General features: G+C 43.0%; 1 long non-coding RNA gene across 1 annotated transcript; it reads left to right on the top strand.

Annotated features, from left to right (window-relative positions):
• Positions 1-819: 819 nt before the first annotated feature.
• On the top strand, positions 820-10,742 carry LOC148361448 (uncharacterized). Its single transcript, XR_015851129.1, has 3 exons — positions 820-939; positions 6,276-6,355; positions 7,335-10,742. It is a non-coding gene; the product is annotated as an uncharacterized LOC148361448 (long non-coding RNA).
• The last annotated feature ends 4,140 nt before the right edge of the window (positions 10,743-14,882 follow it).

Here is a 14,882-nt window from a genome sequence, read left to right as displayed (position 1 = left end):
CTGAATCTATCGGTCTGTCTGTCTGTCTGTCCATATAGCATCAATCGATACCAATACTTTTTGTCAGAAACTGTCATGATCATTAATTTAAAGGATATCTTTGTTTTTTATCCAACTTACTTGGGAATGTGAATCAATACAATACTTTTTTTTTTTTTTACAGTTGGGACCAATTAAGGTAAAGTCGTATAATTTAAAGTGAAAAATAAAATAAAATCGGGCGATTATTATTATTATTTTTTAACAACGCAGTCATTCTGACCCGAGGGCAACAAGAGGGTTAAAAAATTAAACCCCGATAGATTTGTTTCTATGTATGATAAAACAGCACAAAGATTTTAGGTGCTAAAAATGTTCTTTTTTAAAAATGACTTAATTGAAAACTTTGATAGTATAAAAAGATATGAATGTTTCTATTACAACTGTTTCAAAACAAAGTCAAGAGTTAAACAAAAAAAGCAGCAATATAGATAAATACATTCCATTTTGAAAATAAAGTCAGTAGAATAGAATAGAATAGAATATACCTTTATTGTCATTGTTACAAAATGGGTTGAACATATTGTGACGACGAAATTGGACGTGGCACTCCAGCTACACATTTTACAGTGAAGATAAAAGAAGTACTGCAAATAAAGTGAAAACACAATTTAAAAGTTATATGTATGCACAACCTTATGACCCACGAAATTCATTATCATAGTACTAGTTGTAATGAAAACACAGCATCGATCCCTAGAACCAGGATCGATAATATCGATGCTTGGATCGACCTACCCTTACCGGAAATGCAACATAACGTAAGAGGATTTGATTTAATGTTAATTGGTTCTGAGCATTCAGGGGGAACGTTGATTATAGTAAAACATCTTTTTAAGCAAACTGTAAATTATTTTTGGCCACAGTGTGGCGCTGTGAGACTTAATGAGCACAATTCAGGTAAGAAGGCAGCGAAATGGCTGAGCAGATGGGTTTCCTTTCTCCAGCCAACAGTCGGCTTATGTTATCGTCACGTATGTAAGGCCGTCCTCTAATGGATGCAGGCCCACACAAGAAGATTAATTATTTGAACCCCATGCACAGATTATCATCCATTATTCCCTGAACGTTTATCAGTGACTATTTTTTTTAATATTGTGCGAGTGTCTGCCACGTAGCTTCACACTTTCACGTTTTAGGCCACGTTTGTTATTGGGAGTGGTTCGTGAACGAAACGGTTCCAAGAGCTGGCTCTTTGAAGTGATCGAGGAGGGCTGGTTCACCATCAATTAGGAGCCGACTCCTTTCGAAACCCTTTCTTTATTCCTCTCACCTAATGTATCTCTCTCTCTCTCTCTCTCTCTCTCTCTCTCTCTCTCTCTCTCTCTCTCTCTCTCTCTCTCTCTCTCTCTCTCTCCTCCTTTCTATCTTTCTCTTTTACTTCTCTCTTTCTTTTTCACCCCCTCTTTTTTTTTTTCTTTCTCTCTTTCTTTTTCTATCTCTCCCCACTTTCTTTCTTTTCTATTTCTTTCTACCCCACTCTCTATCCTTTCCTCTCATTCTCCATCTTTCAAACTCTTTCTTCGTCTCTCATTCTCTCTACGCCCCTCTTTCCCCCTCTCTCTTTCTTCCCACTCTCTTTTTTTCCGTCTCAATTTCTTTCTCCCCCTCTTTCTTCATGTCTGACTTGCTCCCTTTATCTCTCTCTCTCTCTCTCTCTCTCTCTCTCTCGCTCTCTCTCTCTCTCTCTCTCTCTCTCTTATTATATATTATATAGTACCGGTATATATATATCTTTCCCTCACTATTTCTTTCTCTCCGTGTCTTTTCCCCTTTATATAGCTCTCTTTCTTTCTCTAGCTTTCTGTCTCTGTACCCTCTTAAAGACGCTCAAGATTGGTCAATATTAGTAGCGTAATCTCTGTGTATTTTGCTTAGTATAAACAATATGAAAGTTTAATGAGGTAAAATTTAACTGTAGAATATTGTATCATAATACATTTTCAAAACAAATTACTTGATTGCATAATGTTTAATTAAAAGAGACGTTATTCCCATCACTACTTTCTTTCTGGTGGGGTGACGTCCCTTCCTGTCGTCAAGGCCAAAGGTTGCTAAGCAACTTGACAGTGTCACAAAAGATGTTTCGCACTCTATTGTGGTGCATCTTGAGCGTGTTTTCAAGAGCTAGCGTTTATCTCCTGTAGTAACTCAACCTGATGAGAAATGATGGCCAATTGAGCCCATTTCACTCACTTAAATGATTTCTTTTTCCTGACCCACGAAAAAGTCCTAAAGTGGCGATTTGGGGTCGGTAGTACTCTTTTTTTTCAGCCACCACAGCGTGCTGTACAGTAATACCTTGCTGTATCGAGGTTTACTTATCACGGTTTTGCTACTTCGTGGAATTTTATCGTGTATGGTGTTCTGGATTCTGATTGGCTTAACAGTTACACCGCCCCTTTTATGCTTGTCTGCCTGTGCATCGTGGTCCGAGTTGTTCACGGTCACGCTTCCCTTAACCACTAGGGTCATAGCGGCACCACTTCCTGTTGTTTGTCATTGTGGGCAATTTCAGCCTGTTCGTGCCCATCCCTCTCCAGGCTGCTTTTGGGTAGGGGTTTGCTCCCTCACATGAAACAGATACTCCTAGTTTCCATGACTACTAGTAGCAGAAGGAGCCTCCCTATATTATGTATTCGCAATTTTTTGTTTTGTTTTACTGGTGATCTCAAGAGCCAAGAAGTGTTCCGCTGGTTCGAGAGCGTTCTCCATCCGGGCACCGGTGCTGTGGAATGCTCTTCCCCCTGAGATCCGATCTGCAACCTCGGTGGAAATGTTTAAATACCACATGTGCGGTCCCGCCTCAAAGTTTCTTCATTTTCCTCATGTTGAGGTTTTTGAGTTTTTCCTTGCCCTCATGTTGGTTCCAGATCAGGGGATGGTGTAATAATAGTCTGAAATAACAGTCTGTGCAATAACCTGTGCACCCCTTTGAGACTCTTTGTGATTAAGGGCTATACAAATAAAAATGACTTGACTTGACTTTTTGTTACTTTTCGGTCATATGTTGCTTTTTTGTCTAATATGGCTGTTTCAGGTAACTGATTGAAAAGTATATGAAGTTTTCCATGACTTGTCAAGAACCGGAACAGGAGAAGGACCCAGATGCGTGACGTTTCTCACACATGCTTTATTTTACGGGAAACGGGGCAGTCATGCACGTTAACCCAAAACCCCAGTGATTCGGCGATCGTTGGGCGGAAGACGTAAGGCAGCAGTCTGGCGTGGAATGAAGGGGCCGACGATATCGATATCAATTGCACAAGCATCAGGCAGAAGGTCGATACCGGACGGGACGGGACAGACAGGATTCATATCAGGCGCTGGAGACTGGAGTCCGATAATAAGACGAGATGGACGGAAACGATACCAGACCCTGTAGAATGAAATAAAACACAAGCAGGAAACCGGACAGAGTCAAAACCCACGTCCTGCGAGTGCAGAGGTTCGTATACGGACTGACAAAGGGTGAGTGGGAGCACTGAGCTTAAATGGGAGGGAAGCCAATCAGTCAACGAGCCGCAGCTGGCGCCAAATGGACGGGGCCAATTGGGCGCCATGGGTAACCGTGACATGACTTCCACATGATAGCGAAAAAGTATCATATAAAGTAAAGTGGATCTTGTCCTAAATCAAAACAGTTTTTTTTCTAAATTATTATTTGACAGTACAGAAGTTATTTGTAAAAAAAAAACATTCATAGAATACAGTACTTTTATCTGTTAAACAAATACTTGAGCCTGCAAATTGAGTTTGTTCTTGACCATTTAATAAATGAATAAATAAATAAGGGTTTCTACTTTATGGCTTTTAACTATCGCGGGATGTTTTTTTGAAAACAACCCCCGACAAAAAACAGGCATTATTTCAAAAGTGCGGCTTATAATCCAGTGTGCCTCATAGATGAAAAAATACGACATACACATTGACGCATTTCAATATTCGAACATAATGCACATAAGTACCCATGAGGTTAAGTAGCCAAGCAATTTGACACATGGACGGCCATGCGAAAATCATCTAAATCAGGGGTGTCAAACTCTTTTTAACTCAGGGGCCACACGATAGAACAAACATTCTGTCGGGGGCCGGACTAGTAGAATAAGAGAAAGAAATAAGAGAAAGCGAGGACAAAAGAAGAGAAGGCGGGACAAAGAAAGAAAAAGAGAGAGAGCGTGAGAAACAAAAGATAAAAAGTCATGAGAGAGGGGGAAAAGAAAGGGGGAGGAAGAAAGAAATCCAAAGAGAAATAGAAAGACAGAAGGAGAGAAAAGATAAAAGAAAGCGCGAAGGGTATGAAGAGAGAAAGAGAGAAGAGGAAAAAGGAAGTTAGAACAAATGAGGTTAAAAGACACAGAGAGACAAAGAGACAAAGAGCAACAAAGGAAGAGAAGAGAATGAAAGAGACAGAGACAGAGTGGGAGAAAAGGGGTGGAAAAGAAAGCGAGAGAGAGAGAAAAATAAATACAAGTACAGTGTCTTTATGAGAGGCACCTGGCTTTGGCATCATCAAGTTGACATATTTCAACCTGCAGCTTGTTTTTCTCTTGCGCTTCTCTGAGTGTTGTCTTGCGGGCCGGATTCCATCCCTTGGCGGGCCTGATTTGGCCCGCGGGCCGCCTGTTTGACACCTGTGATCTAAATAATTTGCGTTTGAAGCCAACTCGATACAAACTTTAAGTACAACACTTTGACAGCGACACGCCAGTTTGTGTGCGCGTGTTTGACCCCTTAGTGTGTCTGTGCGGTAACCAGGTCAAGTTAAGCACGGTGTGTGTTTGTGTGCACAATTAAAAGTGTGATGTGCCCCCGGGTGGTCGCCATAGCAATTCCGCCAACTGATCAACAGTATTGATTGGCGGTTGAATTCCCACAGTGTGTGTACGTATGTCCGACGGCGGCGTGGAATCAGGCACTTCCCCGGTGATGTGATGGTCGCCATGGAAACACACCCAATGGGGAGACGGGGAAGGGGTGGGGGGGCGATAATAATGTTTGGCCTAGATACTCACGCTCGACCAATAACACAGGGAGTGTGTTATCCCGGCTGTGTACGTGTGTGCGTTAAATGGCATCTGAGCACGGGGTAGTGACAGCGACGCGGTGAAAAATGCATGAAATGAGTTCATGTAAGCAGAATAACAGAGAGTTGGATGAGTTTACGGAACGTACGCACGCACACACAAAGTGGTGGAGGAGAGATGACATCATCATCATCCGGAAGATTCTCGCAAGCGTGCCTTTGAAGATTACGTAACGCGGGTACCCTTCCTCCAGGGAAGAGACTCCCTGCAAAAACTATAGTAGTGAGTTGATCGGAGCCCCCTTTTGGATGCTGATGTTCAGCAAACCAGGTGCAGTTGGCCACTGAAGGCAAAGTCACGCAGTAAATCAATGGGTGACTTGGAGTAAGCAAGTTTAAATGGTCATTTTATCTGAGGACTGGCTGATTTATTGACCTTTTATACAACTAGACCAAAGTAAACCAATGAACTCATTGTTACATCTACAATCCTAACATAGCCAACCACAAAAGTACTTAACCACCTGTTAAGAATATTTCACATATTCGTTAGCACAGGCAATTTAACTGTGACGCATCTATAACCAGTTGAAACTAACTAACCGTCTGACTGACTGACCGTCCAACGGACCAACTAACTTACCAACTAACTAACTAACAGATCAACCTACAGACTGGTGAACTAACGAACAACCAACCAAACAAACAATAACTAACTAACTAACTAACAGATCAATCTAATGACTGACAATCTAATGAACAACCAAACAATTAAACAAACAAAAAAACTCACTCACTCACTCACTCACTCACTCACTCACTCACTCACTCACTCACTCACTCACTCACTCACTCACTCACTCACTCACTCACTCACTCACTCACTCACTCACTCACTCACTCACTCACTCACCAATATTGGTGACTCTTAGCCCAAAAATAGAGAACTGATCCCAAAATTACTGGACAACTAACATGATTTCTAAGTTACCGATAAGTTTATTCTGTTTTTAACATTGGACACCCGCAAAGGAGATTGCATCGGATGCCAGTTCCGTATTATTATACCTCATTGTTGGTTGTTATTTTGGCTTATATACACCGTTTACATCATTCTCACTGTTAGCTAAAAATGTTTAAGGTACATCTGCTTTTTGTAATCTGAGCGATTACATTTATTATTAAGTGCCGCGCACAATTGTTTTTACAGTCGGAAGCTGCTGCCGATCGTTGTTGAAGGATATCCCCTCCCACGGCTGCTAGGACGCTCTTGGCATCCGACGCTTACAAGTAAGTATGGGTTGCTGTAAAGGTTGCTCCCGTGTCCGTAGGCAGGTTGCCCTTCTAGAGGGACGTGTCCGTGAGCTAGAGCAGTTTAAACGGAAAATGTTAGGTGCCTCGGACACCACTGCTAGCGTGGGTTGTAGCGAACCTGCTAGTCCGGTTAGCATTAGCCCTAAACGGCATGCTAATCGCGGTGAGCCAATTCAGACGCATAACAAGTTCAGCCCCCTAGCTAGTCCCACTCCACCTCGGTCTACTGGCTCCCGCACCCTAGTTATAGGTGACTCCATCACCCGTAACATAAAGCTTAGCACCCCAGCCACGGTTATGTGTATTTCTGGGGCCAGAGCACCCGACATTGAGGCTAATTTGAGGGAGCTGACGAGCAAACCTAGACACCAGGACAGGGCTAGCTACACCGATATAGTCATTCACGTCGGCTCCAATGATACTAGAATGAGACAATCTGAGATTACAAAGAAAAATATTGCTAGGACCTGTAATCTCGCCAGAAAGATGAGTCGGCATCGAGTAATTGTCTCTGGCCCCTTGCCTGCGAGAGGCAATGATGAGAGGTTTAGCAGACTAGTCTCGCTTAACCGATGGCTGGCAAGTTTTTGCAATCAGAAGGGATTTAGGTTTGTGGATAACTGGCCTGCTTTCTGGGGCCGACCTGACCTGCTGAGGAGAGACGCCCTTCACCCTAACTGGGAAGGTGCTCTCACTCTTTCTAAAAATATAGATTACTGTTTAAGCCTTCCATGACAGGATACACTAGTGCAGGCCAGGTCACAGGTGATTAGTGAACCTGTTACCATGGGTGTGGAGTCTGTAACGCTAGAGCTAACTAGCGCTATGCTAGATTCATGCAATTCACATAGTTTTTGTAGTTTAGAGTGTTCTACTGACTGCACCATACACCCTGATTTATACTATTCTATAGCATCTTCTTCTGTGCCTCTTACCTCTGTTTCTCCCTTGTTAGGTGAGGAGGGAGAAGAAATAACATTATTTTCTACCAATAGTCATCCTGCTACTCCACCGGTCAACAATATTCCTGTGGTATGGAATTCGGGCCGCATCTGCCGTCATGCAAGGCACAAGACCCGGGACCGGCAGTCGAATCCTGTGGTGGTTACCACTAAGGTGCAAAACTCACGAAAGGTTTCAGCTCAGTCCACAGTGCTGAAGCTTGGCCTTCTTAATATTAGATCACTAGCCTCCAAAGCTTTACTTGTTAATGACCTTATTAATGAACACAATCTTAACCTTATTGGCCTTTGTGAGACCTGGTTGAAACCAAATGAGTTTGTAGTGTTAAATGAGGCTTCTCCCCCTAACTTTGTGAGTGCGCACTTGGCACGACCATGCAAAAAAGGTGGAGGTGTTGCTCTTATATCGGAAAATAGGTTGAAATTTACTTCTAATACCCCTACTAGTTTTAAAACGTTTGAAGCACTTGTTTTGAGGTCCTTAATGTCAACACCAATTTATGTAGTTGTTGTGTATCGCCCACCTGGACCATACTCAAATTTTTTGGAAGAATTTTCTGATTTGTTAACAGACTTAGTTACGTATGCGGATAATGTTGTAATTATTGGTGATTTTAATGTTCACATAAACTCCCCATCAAATTCACTTGCAATTGCATTTAAGTCACTGATGGATACATTTGGTTTCAATCAAATAGTTGATGTGCCAACTCATAAAGATGGGAACACTCTAGATCTTGTCCTGACCCGTGGCGTAGTAGCCTCAAATGTTACAGTGTTACCGTATCCTAATGCCATCTCTGATCACTATTTTGTTAAATGTGAGGTGTTGTTTAATGTTTACTGTGATAAGGAAAATATAGGCTTTAGCAGTCGCAATATCCGCCCTAAAACGGTGTTAGCCTTAAAAGAATTATTACCTACGGTAACTGCAGCCTTCCCTTCGTACACTGGGTCTGTTGACTCACTTACAAACAACTTCAATACTGCTTTGGTAAATGTTCTTGATTCTGTGGCGCCCCTAAAGTATAAATTCCGACCCAAGAAGAATACACCTTGGTTTACTGAAGAAACTAGGTTACTCAAACAAAGTTGCAGAAAAATTGAACGAAAATGGCGCACTACTAAGCTGGAGGTTTTTCGACTGGCCTGGTGTGACAGTTTGCTGAAATATAAAGTAGCTCTTGCCTCAGCTAAAGCTTCGTATTTCTCTAAGATTATTGTTGAACATAAGAATAATCCAAAATTTTTATTTGACACAGTGGCGAAACTTACCAGACAACAACTTAACCCAAATGGTTGCACTCATTCTGCTAATGACATTATGGAATTTTTTAATAAAAAAATTTAACTAATCAGGAATGAAATTTTAAAAGAACGCTCTGTTTCCTCCTCCTATATCAAAGATGTGGAGGTGCTAGGTATGGACTGTGTCAGCGGTTGTTTAGAAACATTCTCCAGTTTCAATGAATTGTCCCTTGATAATCTAACACAGATGGTCAGTAGGGCCAAACAAACTACGTGCCTGCTTGATCCGTTTCCAGCTTCACTGGTGAAGGATCTGTTTGAGATCTTAGGACCATCAGTTTTAAAAATTATTAATATATCGCTATCCTTGGGTATTGTTCCTGTAGCCTTCAAGTCTGCCGTCATTAAACCCACGCTTAAGCGACCTAACCTTGACCCAGAAAGCCTAGGTAATTATAGGCCAGTGTCAAATCTGCCATTTCTTGCGAAATTACTTGAAAAGGTCGTTGCACAGCAGCTAAATGACTTCATGTCAGAAAATAACCTTTTTGAAACTGTCCAGTCAGCATTTAGAGCAAATCATTCTACTGAGACAGCCCTTGCAAAAGTAACCAATGATCTCCTTTTAACAATAGATTCTGGTGCCTCATCAATGTTACTGCTGCTGGATCTCAGCGCTGCTTTTGATACGGTCGACCACAACATATTATTGATTCGTCTAGAACGCATTGGTATCTCAGGAACTGTACTCTCGTGGTTTATGTCCTACCTGTCAGACAGGATGCAATGTGTTAACTATGGCAATATGACCTCTAAACAATCTAATGTCCCTTGTGGTGTTCCTCAAGGCTCTGTACTTGGCCCCCTTCTTTTTAGTATTTATATGATCCCGCTTGGTGACATTATCTGCAAGTATAATATTAGTTTCCATTGCTATGCAGATGACACTCAACTGTATGTGCCACTGGAAAAAACTGGACATTTAAGTTTTAGAAATCTGGAGGATTGCCTTACTGAGATTCAAAGATGGATGTCAAATAATTTTTTACGCCTTAACCCAGAAAAAACTGAAATGTTGATTATTGGTCCAGCTCACTGTCGTCATTTGTTTTCAAACATTACCCTGAACCTAGACAAATGTAATATCACCCATAGTGACTCGGTCAAAAATCTAGGTGTTATATTTGATCCTAATCTGTCGTTTCAGTTACATGTGAAAAATATTACTAGAATAGCTTTCTACCACCTCCGTAATATTGCGAAGATTCGTTCAATGCTGTCCCAATCAGATGCAGAGATTTTAATTCATGCGTTTATTACTTCTCGGCTTGATTACTGTAATGTATTGCTTTCTGGTCTCCCGATGTCTAGCATTAAAAGTTTGCAGCTGGTTCAGAATGCGGCAGCTAGACTTTTGACTAAGACTAAAAAGTTTGAGCATATTACACCTGTATTGGCCAACTTGCACTGGCTCCCAGTCCACTTAAGATGTGACTTTAAGGTTCTCTTATTAACATATAAATGTTTGCATGGGCTTGCACCCTCTTATCTCTCTGATTTGATTTCCCCCTATGTTCCTGCACGGAGTCTGCGCTCGGAAAATGCCGGTCTACTTGTGATTCCGAGAGCCAAGAAGTCTGCGGGCTCGAGAGCGTTCTCCATCCGGGCCCCGGTGTTGTGGAATGCCCTGCCTCTGGAGATAAGATCTGCAACCTCAACGGAAGTTTTTAAATTGAGGCTTAAGACACACTTCTATTCCAAAGCATATGATTGATGCCCACCTCGTATTCTGTTTTGTCCTGTCTTTTTCTGAGGCCTGCCTGGCTGATACGAAGGAGAAGGATGATTTGGGATGGGTCAGCGGACCGGGGTCTGACCTGCAGCATGTCAACCCCTGCATTTACCAGCTGGCGTCGTCCTTGATGTCATGCTCTTTCCGGACATTTTCAACATCTTACCTAGTGTTTACTATTCTGTGTACAGTAATGCTAATTGTAATTCACCCTGTTCAATCCTGGAAGGGGGATTACCACATGTGAGGTCCTTTCTCAAGGTTTCTCTTTTCTCCTCACACTGAGGTTTTTGAGTTTTTCCTTGCCCGCATGCTGGTTTGCTAGTTTAAGATCAGGTAATTGTGTAATTTTGTAACTGTAATCCTGTGCAGTCCTTTAAGACATTTTTGTGATTAAGGGCTATATAAATAAATTTGACTTGACTTGACTTGACTTGAATTCAAAAATGGCTTTGGGGATTGCTCTGAGAACGGATTCTGAATTTCAGATTGTGAGGGTTTATTGGACAGTCCTTCGACTTCAAAATTAATTGATGTCTTCTCTCCTTATTTTAAGTGTCTGGTTTGTTCGGTTCCCTTAACCACAGGGATCATAGAGGCACCATTCCCTGTGGTGTGTCTTGGGCAAGTACCGCCTGATGGCACCCATCCCTCTCTAGGTCAACATATTTTCCCACCTGGTCTTGAACGGAAGACCTTTCGCCTGTTAGGCGAATGTGCTAACCACTGCACAACAGAAACACTAAACTATATACTTATCTGTTACTGACTGACTAGACTAAGAAAACGCAACTGCAGCGTTCCCTCACTCACTCACTCACTCACTCACTCACTCACTCACTCACTCACTCACTCACTCACTCACTCACTCACTCACTCACTCACTCACTCACTCACTCACTATGCTCAGGATCCGTGTCATATAATCTCAGCTAAAAAAAAACGTATTTGTTAAAAAATGTCTGTATGTTCATGTTTACATTGTAATATTGCAGCCAGCCTGGCCGACTGACTAAACAATGGGCTAAAGCAGCTATTAATAACCCAGAAGACGGCCGGTGGACATTTTCTTTCACCATACAAATTGTCACCTGATAGCATTTTAACAGACGCGTAGCGAACGCTAACGACATGCTAATCCTCCTCGCCGCTGTCAAAAACACACTCCAAATTCCGAGCCGGAGTGATGGATGCAATTATTCCCAAATAGAAAACTTCATTGCGCAGAAGGGGGGCTTCTTTGCCGGATTATGGTCTGTCACTGCAGTCTGGAATCATTTGCCATCTCATTAGAGTGTCCGCAGAGGGCCCCGGGCATCAAGTCTTCTCAGTTTTATCATCCTTGAGACTTTTTCCCCCCCCAAAAAACAACCCCAATGTAACATGATGACATGATAGCCTTATAACCACAACCCAACTTTTTAATAGAGACTTTTCTCGGAAATAGAGTGGCTTTTGGCTTAGTGTAATCCTCTGATTCCCATTTCCAAATTACTAACTAACCATCAATTCTGTTCCTTAGCACAAAATCTTCCAAATCTTGTTGATATCCAGCAAGTGAAATAACACATCCACGTATATCCAACTTTGCATAAAACTGACTAATTCGACAAAAGAACACACAAAAATTTTACATTTATCCACTGATTCTTGCCATAAACTAACAAATTAACCAAATTAACATAAACCAAGCATCAATTTACACCAATTAACAGGCAAAACAATTGAACCGACATGTTACATTCATTAGCTAGAAAACAAAATCACAGACAAAATGAATTAAGAAAGAAAACATCGCATGTGATCACAGCGATCGAGATTAAAAAAACCCTCAAAGGATAGGTACGTAAATGATAAACTAACACAAAATTGAATACACTATAACACTCCAAACATCCGAAACAAATAAATAAGATAACTGTTCCTTCATTATTAACCAACAATTCGGGCGTAACAAGCATGTACGTTCGTACATCCAGGTTAGGAGACGATAGATCGGTCAAAGTAAGATCTAAGAGGTAAGCAGTTCTTTCGATGTTTTTATTACAGAATATTACGTTCAAAAACTAGCTACAGGACAGTGACTGTTGGTGTAAAAATCAAAGAAGTCTGACAATCACTTTTACACTGGAGAGGAGATCCATGAGTCAAAACGAAATGTAAGGAAATAAAAAATGGCCAACAAGCACTTTTATATTTAAATGTTGGTTCGGAAAACGGAAAACTAAAATGATCTGAACCGTATTCCTTGTTTTCCGTAGAATATGTTTTTGTCAAGAACAAGAACCCAATTGTGTTAGTTTCTTAGTTTTATTTGAAAGGAGATGTAAGCTGGCACCCACGATCAAGTGATCGTTGATTGTGGGGAGCAGGTCGCTCGTGACGCGGAAGTGGCACTTCTCTTAGCGGGAGCTGAAGGTTCGCAGCGATCGGACGGACGGCAGTCCCGTGACAGGTAGGCAGAATCAATACGTCTTAAGGCCCGGTCACACAGCCTTTCGCGTCTGTATCGCGGGTAAAATTTTGCGATTTTTTTTTTTGCCCGTGGTTGCCCGCGGTGGAAAATGTGCAAAATTGGCTGGCGACTGTTCCACGTCCTTATCGCGGGTAACCCCGGGCGGCATCGCTGTGCCGCCCGCGGTTACCCGTGGTCTAAATTTTTGAGCAGCGCAAAACTTTTTCGCGCGGCCAACTGCGTGTGAATTTCTTACCGCGTGTAAAGCACGGCTGTATCGCGTCCGTATCGCAATCTCAAAGCGTCCAACAGCGTCTGCTTCACGGGTAGAAATTTCTGTCCGTGATTCAGCCGCGATACGCCCGCGAAAGGCTGTGTGACCGGGCCTTTAGCTGGCAGGTCGATGGCCAGGGCAGGAGAGTAGCTCGTAAGTGCGGAGCAGAAACAGGTCGGAACCGAAGGCAGGAATCAAAACAGGAGAGTAGTCTTTGGTACTTGCTAATCTGGCGAAACACACAGGAACACAGGAGTACGATCGGACCTCCTTGTCTGGACGCTGACCGCTTAAAAAGTGCACGTCAGCCAAACAGAGAGCGCGCTCCGGCGCGCCAAATGATTGCCACAAGTGTCTTCACTTCGGCAATCATGACAGTTCAAGGTTAATTAGTTAATTAGTTAACTAATTAGTCTTATAATTGTAGCTGAATGATTGAAAATACACTGACTTTGGTTCTTAATAACTGTAATGTAAACGTTATCAAACCCAAACCCAAACCCAACAGAGAACTAAACCAAAACCAAAACCAACCAACCAACCAACCAACCAACCAACCAACCAACCAACTAAGCCTAGCCCAACACAACACAACACAACAAAAAAAACGATCCAGCCCAAACCGACCCAACCGAGCCCAGCCCAACCCAGCCCAGCCCAGCCCAGACCAGCCCAACCCAGCCCAGCCCAGCCCAGCCCAGCCCAGCCCAGCCCAGCCCAGCCCAACCCAGCCCAGCCCAGCCCAACCCAGCCCAGCCCAATCCAAGCCAAGCCAAGCCAAGCCAAGCCAAGCCAAGCCAAACCGACCCAACCCAACTCAATCCAACCCAACCCAACCCAACCAATGAAACACAAAAAACAACAAACCCAGCCCAGCCCAGCCCAGCCCAGCCCAGCCCAATCCAAGCCAAGCCAAGCCAAACCAACCCAACTCAATCCAACCCAACCCAACCCAACCCAACCCAACCCAACCAATGAAACACAAAAAAACAACAAACCCAGCCCAGCCCAGCCCAGCCCAAGCCCAGCCCAATACAAGCCAATCCAAGCCAACCCAAGCCAACCCAAAATGAAACAAGCCAGGCCAAGCCAAGCCAAGCTAAGCCAATCCAACGCAACCCAAACCAACCGAACCCAACCCAACCCAAACCAACCCAACCCAACCCAACCCAACCCAACCCAACCCAACCAACCAATGAAACACACAAAAACAACAATGCCCATCCCAGCCTAGCCCAGCCCAGCCTAGCCCAGCCCAGCCCAGCCCAGCCCAGCCCAATACAAGCCAATCCAGCCCAAGCCAACCCAACTAAGCCAACCCCAAAACCAACCAACCAACCAACCAAAAAACAACAACAAACCCAACACAGCCCAGCCCAGACCAGACCAGCCCAACCCAGCCCAACCCAGCCCAAGCCAAGCCAAGCCAAGCCAAGCCAAGCCAAGCCAAGTCAAGCCAAGCCAAGCCAAGCCAAGCCAAGCCAAGCTAAGCTAAGCCAAGCCAACCCAATCCAACGCAACCCAAACCAACCCAAACCAACCCAAACCAACGAACCAAAAAAACAAAAACAAAATAACAACCAACCAACCAACCAATTAACCAACTGTCCGACCGACCGACTGACTAACCAAAACAAACATGGCATAAACGCTGATTAAAAACATTGACCCAAAAAAAGGCAAAACAAAAAAACAAACCAATAAAAGCAAGAACTAACACTACACACAAATAACTAGTTCAAAAGTAAATATAAACTATGTTTGTTGTACTG

Source organism: Urocampus carinirostris, chromosome 8 (genome assembly GCF_059441175.1).
Source record: "Urocampus carinirostris isolate Australia breed hairy pipefish chromosome 8, RoL_Ucar_1.0, whole genome shotgun sequence".
NCBI classification, from domain to species: Eukaryota; Metazoa; Chordata; class Actinopteri; order Syngnathiformes; family Syngnathidae; genus Urocampus; species Urocampus carinirostris.
The sequence above is the reverse complement of the archived record's forward strand: the minus strand, read 5'-3'. Positions and strand labels throughout refer to the sequence as shown.